This window comes from Chelonoidis abingdonii, chromosome 24 (assembly GCF_003597395.2).
Source record: "Chelonoidis abingdonii isolate Lonesome George chromosome 24, CheloAbing_2.0, whole genome shotgun sequence".
Classification (NCBI taxonomy): Eukaryota; Metazoa; Chordata; order Testudines; family Testudinidae; genus Chelonoidis; species Chelonoidis abingdonii.
Genome location: NC_133792.1, coordinates 20,584,240 through 20,596,110, shown reverse-complemented (window position 1 = coordinate 20,596,110; position 11,871 = coordinate 20,584,240). Strand labels below are relative to the sequence as shown.

General features: G+C 40.7%; 1 long non-coding RNA gene across 1 annotated transcript; it reads right to left on the bottom strand.

The window, feature by feature from the left end:
• Window positions 1–3,118: 3,118 nt before the first annotated feature.
• On the bottom strand, window positions 3,119–11,068 carry LOC142045910 (uncharacterized). The gene is made up of 2 exons (XR_012654837.1): window positions 10,418–11,068; window positions 3,119–10,375 (listed from the first exon to the last, which is right to left on the bottom strand). It is a non-coding gene; the product is annotated as an uncharacterized LOC142045910 (long non-coding RNA).
• Window positions 11,069–11,871: the final 803 nt, after the last annotated feature.

Sequence of the window (11,871 nt, the reverse complement as noted above, 5' to 3'; positions counted from 1 at the left end):
GAAAAACATCAAGAGTCAAATTCTACCATCCTTACTTCCTGAGTAACACCTTATTCCATGCAAATCCCTACTGATTTCAATAAAACTACTCACAGAATAAGATACCACACAGTGTGAGTATGGGTGATAGAATCTGATCTAATTGTTAATGAATAAGTATTAATTGTGAATGAGTCAAGTCCTGAAGTCCTTACCGTAGAAGTGTGTGAGGCTTAGTGCATGTCTACATGCAAAGTTTCAGCAGTTTAAATTAAATTGTCATTTAGTTAAACTGGTGGAAAAGAAAGTCGTAGATGTTCTTATTGTTTCACGTTAAATTGATTAGGAACAGATTAATGAGACTGAAACTGAAATGAAGCCACAGTTAAACTGGAGTAAGTGTCCACAGAGAAGTTTGCACTGGTTTAACTAAACTCGTGCAAATTTGTGTTTAGACAAGGCCTTAGTTAATGTTTGTAAAGTGCTTTGAGATCCTTGGATGAGAACTACTGTAGAAAGGCAGTGGAAATAAACAATACCTTGCACATCTCCCACGAAATGGAAATGTGGTGTTAAACTGGGTGGCTTCACTCAGCCAGCAAAATGAATAATGTTGGCAGTTTAGAAAAGTTGTTTATTACATAATTTGATGCAGACTTTGAAATAATTAACAAAATCCCTAAGGAAATATGTTCATTTTGATAATGTTAATTCACATTACAATGACCAGGCAATGATTCTCATCAATTTCAGCTTCTACCTCATTAGGTTGTAATTGAGATCACACATTTCACAGAGTTTGGGGATTTTGAAACTCAGATATGTAGCATTACATAGGCATGTAATTGGGGACTATCTGAACCTTTGTTTCCCACCAGCTCAGGTATGACTTTTATGGGGGGGGTTTAGGCATTGACTGAGATCAGAATATTTACCATAGTCACTCAAATCAGAACTTAAAAAAAAAATCTCAGGGTTCTTCTGCTATTACACCCAGTTATCTTGATACACTAGGACCCCTTAAGCCATCACTCTTCCAAGCTTTTTCCTACCCAGGGTAATAGTTCTCCTGTATCTCAAAAGAGACCACTTCATAAATAGTGGTCAGTCTCTCCCTGCTGATTCTCTTCAACCCTTTACTATCCTGTGATTTAGAGACATGGAAACATGGTTACAAAGCCTTATTTCAGGCAGCTCAAGTCACCTTTAAAGAGGCAATTAGCTATAGATTTTCCCAGAGAGCTGTAAGTTACCCACAGTGTTTTTGAAGAATATTTTTCCTTCTCCCCCTTCAGATTCTCCTTCTACTGTGTATTCTTTTGAAACTAGCCCTTCAAATACTATCAACTCCATAGCTGGAGTGTCTTCAGCTCTAAGATGTGAATTCTGTCCATCAGCTCCAATTTGGACAAGAATATAAATGGGTTTCTCAAACGTAGCAAGCTCTCCTGTTCTTAAGGACAAAAGAAACCATGGCAGAGGTGTGTGTCAGTGAGACTCTGTGTGCATGTGTGCACTTCAGTTGTAATTTACTTGATATTCCAGTCTTGGTGACAACAACGCTAATGTAAAATACCCGAAAGGAAGCCACACACTTAATTTTTCCACTCTTACCACATAAATTAAAGATTGAAATAATCAGGCCCTGTGTTACCCTTTAACTTTATTGAGCTGCATTAAAAGAACATTGTTTGTTCAAAACATTTATCATCTGATGATGCAGTAAATCACTGTTGTCAGAAGAACGATACATGCTTTGATCATTTCACTTCCAGGGTAAGTACTGGAGGTGAAAAGTGGTAATCTTGAATTCCCTGAAGTGTTGAACAAGACTATTTCTTACAATAAATGAAGGGGACACTGTCAGAGTGTAAGGGACCATGGTTAGGAGATTTGGCCTAGTGGTCCCAGCTGGGCTGGCATCCACACATCAAGGATGGCCAAAAGACAGTAATCAGTGAGCAGGGATCAGAGGAATCACTAGAGCAGGGATCAATAAGCCAGAGTCAAGGCGGGGTCAGAGATCAGAGCTAGTTCCAAGCTGGAATCAGGAGGCAACAGCCAGGGTCAGAGTTGGATGGGATCAGAGACTGGAGATCAGACGCCAAAGTGTGGTCTGAAGTCACAGCGAGCCACAAGTCTATGCTACTGTCCAGACAACTTCCTGGGCCATCCTTCAGGGCTAACTAGTGATCATGGTCCAATCAGAGGGCCACAATGTCACTCCGGATCCTTTGGGCAGATCTTCCTGCGGTACCTAATTTCCACGGTCATTCCCGGATATAGCACTGCGGGCCCTCCAAGTAGTAATGTGGGAATACCAGCTGTCCCAGGCTCCACAGACCTGGGTTCCAGTCCCAGGGATTCTTACACAGAGTTGTAGTGAGTGATGTCTAGTGATTAAAGCAAAAGCCAGTGGATCAGGACTCCTGACTTCTTTCACAACTTTGCTACTGGTTCACTGTGTGAAAATAAGTCTCTTGACCTCTCTAGTTTTCAGTTTATGCCTCTGTAAAACAGAGGGAGTCATATCTGCTATTTTGAGGCTTAATTAGTTAATGGGTCAGATTCAGACCTGATATAAGTATGTGCAAGTCCATTTACTCCAATGGACACAATTCAAAGAACAACAAGCTTCTGTCCAAGTTAATTCATTTCAACAGGGCCTATCTAGCCTAACCAGTCTGTACACGGGGAAGAAATATTTGTTTAAAAACAAGCATTCTTTCCCTGGTTTATAAATAGCTGCAAAAAGCCAGGGAAACAGAAAGCCTGATCACATAAGGTAATGAATGCCTCCAAGAGACCTGAAGAAGAGCTCTGTGTAAGCACAAAAGTTTGTCTCTTTCCCCAACAAAAGATCCAGTAAAAGATATATCACCCACCTTGTCTCTCCAAAAGCACCCTCAATTCCCACTGACTTTATGGGAGGCTGAGGGTGCTCTGCAATTCACAAGATCAGGCCAAATGGATATATTTTAGCAGAGAGACAACCAGTGCAAAGAAACAATCAGTGGAAAAAAGAGTGCCTTCCCTATATTTGTATAATGATACAGGTAGATGGCTTTCCGCAGGTGCCGCCTCTCGCTTCTGCAACTCTTTGCGGCTGTGCTCAGAAGCATTAACAAAGACAATCATATTCATTAAGGAGGCATTTATGCATGGAGATATCTGAGGGAACTGACAAGGTTACATTGTTCAGTTTAGAAAAACAAACAGTACAATCAATTCACATTCCTGTTCTGTCTGTACTCTGATAAACAATGTATTTTGCAAAAAGCCACATTTAATTAACATTTGGATCTGACACAGACCCTCTAATGTTCAGAAAATAACAAGTGCTGCCAGTCATTTCATTGCTGGCGTTTTTATCCAGCTGTTGTACTTCAAGACCACCTATTAGGCTGAGACAATGTCCCTTCCGCCTAACTTCCTGTTTCAGTGTCCCATTGAAATCATAAGGGAAGGTTTTGGTGTACCAAGCACATTGAAACAACACTAGAGGTGCATTGAACATAGAAGGACAGCATGATCTCTAAAGGAATGAACCTGGGTCTGCGAGCCAGGAAATTCCTAACTCCTATCTGGTCTCTGGCTGTTAAATTTCATGTAGTTTTGGGAAAGTGATTTGCCTTTCTGCCTCAATTTTCCTAGTTTCTTAGAGAAGGAGTATTGTGAGAATTTGTTAACATTTGTACAGTGCTCTAAAGATATACAAGGCTAAGATTTAGTATTGGTAGCAGTAGAGACTTGGTTCAAGCTAATGTGTCTGCAAATTAGAAGCACCCAAATACAACTCCAAAGAAGCTAATCTAGATGCATATATTGTTCCCAATCCCCATTGCTACAGTATCTGAGCACCCCAGAAAAGAATGAGCAGAATGTACAGCAGTCTTTTAAAATTACTACTTTCTCAGACAGGCTAAAAGCGTTTTTCTCAATACAGGAAAACCAATAATGCCAGATGTATGTGGCACACGTAATACCAGCCAAAGTTTTGTTCATTTTTATAGTCAGGTTATTTGTTTCTTTCAATAAGCAGAAAACAAGAGGAAAATAAAAAAGGAAATCTTAAAAATAATAATACTAATAAAAAGCCAAAATACTAAAGATTCATTTTGATTTCCCCCTTGTGATTTTGTACTTTGTCCAGGAAAAAAATAGCCCTTTTCAATGAAAAACTTTCATATCAAAGTCATTTCAGAAAAAAAACATTTAGCTAAAATCAGACTCACTCTTTCTGTTTGGTTTTATGGGACTGAGGGATTTTAAATGCACTGGTCAAGAGGAAGACATTAAGGATAACATTTCTTTTTAAAAGTTGATTCAAAAACCCTTAAAAGAAAAGGTTTCTAAAGGGATCCCCGACACACACAATTGTAGTTTCCAACCCTGCTGCCTTCAAAGTCAAGGAAAAACTCCCACTGATTTCAACATGAGCAGGGGCATGCTTTAAATTATTTAGGGCCATATCCTCAGCCAATTAGTGGCATAACTCCACTGTAGGCTGTAGCCAAAGGTATTACGAGTATCTACACTAGCGTCCTGATTATGACTCTGTTACAATAAAATTTTGAATAATGATGTTCAGTCAAAGCACATTACTTTGTTGTATACATTCTGTATTTGACACAACAGTTTTACTCTCAAGAAGAGGGAAGAGAACATTAAGGCGGCGCTGGGCCTGATTCTCTTTTTATTATAAACCACAAGCAAGTCCAAAGAAATGCATGGAGTTATGCCAGTGTAAGGACACGTAGGCCCATTTATTTTCAAGAAAATGCTACCCCTTTCCTACTATATAACAGCTTTGATAGCAATACAAGTTCTCCTTTAGTGCCCATGTTGTTGTAGGGTAGATTTTTAGCCAAGTAGTCCTTGGAATCATTGCAGATCAGTTCATTGCAGCTGAGCAAATCCTTAACACCTGGCAGCTCCACAATGTTACACGCTCCTAGTAAGAATGGAACGTGCATGCCATAGCTGTGGATAGTTAGGAATTAGAGTACCAGTTAAAGCACAGAAAAGCAGACAAAAACCCTACTGTGATTTACCCACAAGCAGTTCAATAAACATTAGATCTGATGGCATTCATTGCTTTTTCATAGGGCGCTCAATTACTGCTCCAGTTATTGCTCAGATGACATCATTCCTGGCAGAGGAATTGACTGATTTGTTAATGAATATTCATATGGTATTTCAGCCATGAGTAGGCATTAATATTCTAAGAGGAATGAAACATACATCCTAATTTAATGAATGATTGTAAATATGTATCTGATGGATAACATGACCATAAACATTTAAAAAGACATCCATAATCACTTTTGATGCTTTTATTAGAAACAAAGAAAAGAAGAAACTGGGATGCAGAAAGAGAGCAAAATTTGGAACTGAAGAAGACAGGAATTTGCTGCTCCTACATGCACAATGACTGGCGATCTTGCCTTCCCGGTCACTACACAAGTAGAATCTCTTGTGGTTAAGGCACAGGGCTGGGGAACTAGGACGTCTGAATTTTAATCCCAGCTCTTCCAAGGACTTCCTGTGTGACCTTAGCCAAGTCATTTAGTTATTTATTTTTGTTATAGTAGCACCTAGAGACCCTACCTGATATTTGGAGCCCATTGTGCTCAGCATTGTACAACCACATAGCAAGAGACAGCCCCTGCTCTGAAGAGCTAACAATGTAAATAGACAAGGCAGACTAAGGGTGGAGCACAGGAAATAGTCTTATCCATCCAAGTTGTCTGCGGCAGAATCAGGAATTACATCCAGGTGTCTTATGCCCCAGGCCTAAGCCTTAACCAAACAATCATCCTTCTTCCTTGTGCCTCTCTTCCCCACCTGTAAAAAGAGGCTAACAATACCTATTTCGAATTATTAATTATTACCACCACTGTATATCATGCGTTTGGCTGAACCTAAATGAAGCTAAATCCTGTGGTTCAAATTTGTAATGCTGGCAAAGGAATTTAGCCACACAACCCCTAATGAAATTGACAGGAGCTTGCATTGAAAATCTCAGCCTATATTTTTTTTCTTTTCATTTTCAAAGTCCATTGATTGCTATTTGAATGTACTGAACTCACAGCTGCAGAACACGTTTCTCCTACCCACACATGCAAATAGCTCCACCAATGGGCTGCTTTCCTGACCTGGAAGGCTAGTTTGGCCTTTGCCATCCACTCAATCCTTGTCCTATCTCCTGACTCAGCGAGGGTATTTAATCTATTCTATCCTCCACAGAGCGCTGTCATGTTCAAGACATTGCACTGTATTAGGAATTCAAGGCTTGCAGTCCCCAAATCTACAGATATTTGTCAGATATTCCTAAGATATCCTCCTTTTCTTTAGCACTGATCCTTGGCTTTGTGAGGGGAGCAGTTAAACAGAGATAATGGGCCTGATTCTCTTCTCACTTGCACTAGCATAAGGCCTCAATTCAGACAAGCACTACAGCACTGAGTCAAGTGCATCCCTATTCAGGAAATCATTTAAACACATGGTTAACTCCAGTTGACTTCAACGGAAGTGCAGCATGCACTGAAGTGCTTTCTTGAATAGAGTTTTCTGTAGCAGGGCTTAAATCAGGAGCAAACCCATCAAAGTCAATGGAGTTACACTCGTGATAGACATTCATGCCCAATGGTTTTCTATTGTGCTAGGAAGTGCGTTAACCCTTTCACTGACAAATATTCAATGTGTCCCATGGCTACAAAAGAAGAAAAACTAATTTAATAACCCATATTCATCTTAACCTTTTAAGATACGCAAATACTGTTATGTTAAGATCCATTATTAGGGACTAAAGGATCCTGAATTTGTTCCACTTCGCTGTTCCCATCAAATCAACTTGTTATTCTTGTTATGAGCTGCCTGCATGCCTTGCTGTCTCATTCTCACTGCAAGGACATCTTAGCTTGTGAAAATCTGTAAAACAAAATGGCCAAGGAAAATGAACAAGTTCCCCCTTGGAAGAGTAGCACTGTCGCCAGAGCCCTTGTTTGCACATTTAGATGCATGGGACCGAGTTTGATGATAAAAATATATACAAAGTTATGCTTGGTATGGAACAAGCAGGCAGCAGCCACCAAAGCCTTCATAACATCCAGTATTTGGCTTCCTTCCAAAACAAAATATATATATAAAAAAATCAATTGGCATCTCTGAAGATTGAAGCAAGTTTCCTCTCTGCGGCAAATGCTGGATAAACATTTGAATACTGAACCATCCCCTACTTACTTTCCTGGAACATGTGCTACATGGGACACAAAAGATGCTTAAGGTCACAGTGCATCAATATCAAATTGTGAATAAGCCCTACAATTTCCCCATCTCTCTCTCTCCTCAGTAACTTCCTTATATTGTGCCATATAATAAAGGGGGAGGGGGAATATGGGACTTTTACTTTTCACTTCTCCATGGTGGGGCACTGGGGCTGCTTCTTGAAGGTTTGGGTCACTCCTGCCTTTTATTATATCTTGACTTTGGTCTCCACAGTGGAATTGCATTTGTGTACATCAGAGTTGAATTCAACCCTGTGGGTTCATTTTTCACTTTGAATAGCAAAACCATTTCCCCACTGAAGGCCCAGTGTATGTGCAGCAGATTATCCAGTCCCCTAGATGTCTCCCAATAAAGTTTTCATCTCAGATTAAAGAGTCTTTCTAATCTTTTTGTCCAGCTCTTCCAGCATCCATTTGTGAGAGTGTATAAAGGACAACACCACAGGCTTTTCTGCCCCAAACACATGAAGAATCACCAGGGTGCACTGAAATAATGTGCAAGTAATAACAGTGGTGAAGTCAGTGGGAGTTTGACCTGGGTAAAAATGGAGTAAGAATTCCAAGATTTGGCCCAATATTTCTTTTTTATGCTATATACCAACAAAAAGAGATGGCTATGAATATATGCATGCTGTAATCTGACCTTGTGAGCAGTTTACAAATGCGTTAGTCATTTTCCAGAGAACAAGCAGTTTTGTTGGAGAGAAACATAGGATGCAATCCTGGGTTCACTGAAGTCAGAGAGAGTTTTGCCATTGACTTCAACAGAACTAGGATTTCATCCATAAGCTCTACAAGTCTCATTTTCCACCTCTGCTATTGGTTGGTACCTGTGTGCTTTCCTACAGCACGGGTCCAAGACTAGCATAGACCTGATCTCGCTTATATTGATATCAGCAGGAGTTTTGCCATAAACTTCAATGGGTGCAGGATTGAAGGTGTATATATACTGCAATAGTGAGGTACAATGGGGCAAAATATAGGCTTAGGATAGAAGTAATGATGGATCCTTTAAGGGCCCGAGTATGTGACTACTGTCTCCTCCTATGAGGTTTCTCGTATCTTTGATATTGGAAGAAATGATTGTGATCCCATATTTGAGGGGCAGCGTTAAGCTTTTTTAAAATAGTTTTAGAAGCTTGAAAATGAAATTCCATTTTGCACTGATTCTGTTCTTTTGCTTTTGGCAAATAACAAGGAGGCCCCTGCCCACCCAACTGCAAATTCTCCCTCTTGCTGAGCAAATAATTTGTAACAAATCATTTATTTCATAATTGCCACCTCTTTTTTAGATGGCCACAAACACAGTGTGATTTTCTTCAATTTTTTTATTTTTGGAAAATTTTCATAAAAATGTCTTCATTCCTTGAGAGCAATTTACTCAGTAGGAACATTCCCCAAAAGAGCAGGAAATCTGAAGGGCAGAGTGGTTCATTTCATTAACATGCACAACCTTGACATCTTTCCTCAGGAAAAACTCTCACTGGAGCCAATGGCAGATTTGCCCAAGTAAGAACTGGGCAAAGACTTCAGTATTTGTCTCCAGTGGTTTATGTGGTATCTATTGAAGCTAGTTCAGTTCAACTATTTACTCGGCTCTGAATCACCCCCACTTCTCCCCTGTTCCCTTCACCAACAAAGGTCTTGTCTGAAAGGATTTAAGAGTAGTAGCACCATGACTGTTTATAATGGAAGGAAGGTTACAAGTTAAACCATTGAGAGGCCACCCCTACTGTATAAGACAGTAGGTAAACTCTGAGATAAGGCCTTGTTTACATGCAGAAGTTGCATTGGTTTGACTTGTGCCTTCTCTACTCAAGAAAGCTGCACTAGTTTAAGTTAAAACTTTTTTTAAAATCAATTTAGTTGACAAACCCCTGGATGGATGTTTTTATTTTGGTTTAAAAGTGGCTTATTTTAAATTGATTCCTAATCAATTTAAGATAAATTGACACATCAGATTTATACTGATTTAAGAGTCCGCACAGGGGTTTGGACCAGTTTATCTAAATTACTTTAAAACCACACCAATAGTTAAATTGGTACAATTTTGCATGGAGATAGGCCCCAAATTAGTGTGCATTGGGGATTAAACTTTGATTTAGGGTATGTCTACATTACCCGCTGGATTGGCGGGTAGTGATTGATCTATCGGGGATCGATGTATCATGTCTCATCTAGACGCAATACATCGATCCCCAAATGTGCTCCCCGTCCACTCTGGAACTCCACCAGGGCAAGGCGCGGAAGCAGAGTCAACAGGGGAGCGGCGGCTGTCAATCCCGTGCCGTGAGGACACAAAGTAAGTCAGTCTAAGATACGTCGACTTCAGCAAAGCTATTTTCATAGCTGAAGTTGCGTCCTTTAGATTGATACCCCTCCCTGCCCCAAGTGTAGACCAGGCCTTAGAGTCACCAAAGCAGCAAAAATTCAGAGCAAACCCTGATAACCCCAACCCGTGATCTCTCTTAAGCACAGTTTTTAGTAGCTGAATAAAAATATCTTGTACTTAGCAATTTTCATTGGCTTATTACTGGACAAAAACTTTGCTTTGAACTGACATTTTCTGGGCATGACGACTGCTTTGAAGCAGGAAGAGAAAATTAACACGGTGAGTTGGCTGGCGAAGAAATGAGATGAGAGGGTTTTTTTTCCCCCATGGCAACATAGCTGTCCAGGAGTTATGGAAACTTTGTTTGGCTAAACAAAGATGTTAAAAGATTACCAGGCTTCATTTTTCCCAGCAGTGTCTTCACTCTAACTGCTGCCTCAGTATGCAAGAGCCTCCCTAAAAGCTTTCCTGGGAGTAAACACACCTTGTTACTTTTAACAGCTTCCAGAAAAAAACACCCCAAAACCTTGCTGCTCCCTGCGGGTTAACTGCATTGGGAATGATAGCTCAGAGGTGAGCTACAGGCCAAACTGTCCCTGCTTGGGATGAACAAGTAGGAGAGAGCACAAGGAACCTTATTCCCCTTGCATTTCCTGGCACAGCGGTCAGCCCCAAACACAGCTCTTCTAAGCACAGGGACTGTTCCCTGTTAGCACTCCCAAGGGCACCATCCACACTGCACCTTTCTAAGGGAATGTGCAGTAGAAACACCTCCCTCCCCCCAGGGACTGACTGGAGACTCCTTCCCTGGAACTACCCCACCTCCCACACACACGCTGAAGAGCTCCAGAAGCAGTTGTGGCAATATCTCCTAGTGTTTCTGCTCGACTGGCATGGGTCCATGCAGCCCCTGACCTACAAGATAAATCTGGCTCTCGGGCTGTGTCTACAAAAAGGAAATTCATACATTGATGTAATTACCCCAGTGCAAATCCGTAATATAGACACTATTGCAAGGCATGGCTTGCACAAGTGCTGCTTGATCTTGCAACATGTAAACTTAACATCAACATGGTTGCAATGGTTTGAATTTCCTTAGCATATACACGGCTTTCGTAAGCAATCCCACATGACAAGGAGTGGGTTGTTATTAAGACGGTTGCATCTCTCAAGTGCTTTGGGAGTCACAAGGCCACGGATAACATGCTTTCAAGCACAAGTAGTCTTTTAAATGTAGCACGCCCACAGGGCTCCAAACTCATTAGTTGATCAAATGCCTCCTTTTCTCTATCCCATTGTATGGCTTGCACCACACTACATCTTGCCCTATCTACTAAATAGAAACGAAAGGATTTACTGTACCAGATCAGACACAAGATCTGCCAACTCCAGTGTCCTGCCTCCAGAAGCGGCCAACACCTGGTGCTTCAGAGAACTTTTTCACAGTGTGGACCATGTCTCAATAGAAGCCACTCTGGCACATCCCCAGCCATTAATGACTGGGCACGACATTCGCTCTTTCATCTGTCATCATGTAACTAAGCTATGGCAACTACAGCACTTGCTTGCATAGATGAATAACATTAGGAAAATAGTTGATGTATTTTTAGCTGTCTTCTAATACAATGTAGCAGCTGGATACAGCAAGGAGATGACTGAAGTAATCCCAGGGCTAGATCCTCCACTGGTGAAATTGGTTTAGCTGCACTTATTTCATTTGAGCTACACCAATTTACACCAGCTGAGGATGTGGTTCCCCATGTACAGTTTGAATATCAACTAGTTAACTTTGTCAAATGCTTTAGGATGGTAGATACTGTATAAATACAAGTTGTTATGACTTGTCTAAGAACATGGGGCACAATGAAATTAGCTTTTCACCAACTAATGCACTTAACAAAGGGCTCATATACTAATTTTACTTCCATTGGTATATTTCCAGTGCCTTCAGTGGAGTTACTGTGGATTTCCACTGGTTTAACTCAACCAGAATCTGGCCTGAGTTTGCTTTCTTACACAAATAGCACATTATCGCCGATTAAAGCAGCCTGATTCTTAAAATGTACCAATTGAGAAGTGAAATGCTTAGTTTCAGAGAGCACACTCATTAATTTTGCTTAGTCATCCTGCACACTACATGACTTGGAATGAGTCACGCTCACACGCACCACTCTGATACCAGTACACCATTTTGCTTCCATCATTCTCATTCAGTTTCTCCGAACCTATGTTCTTGTAGCCAATGATAGTGGGGTGCTTGAGTTGGTTTTG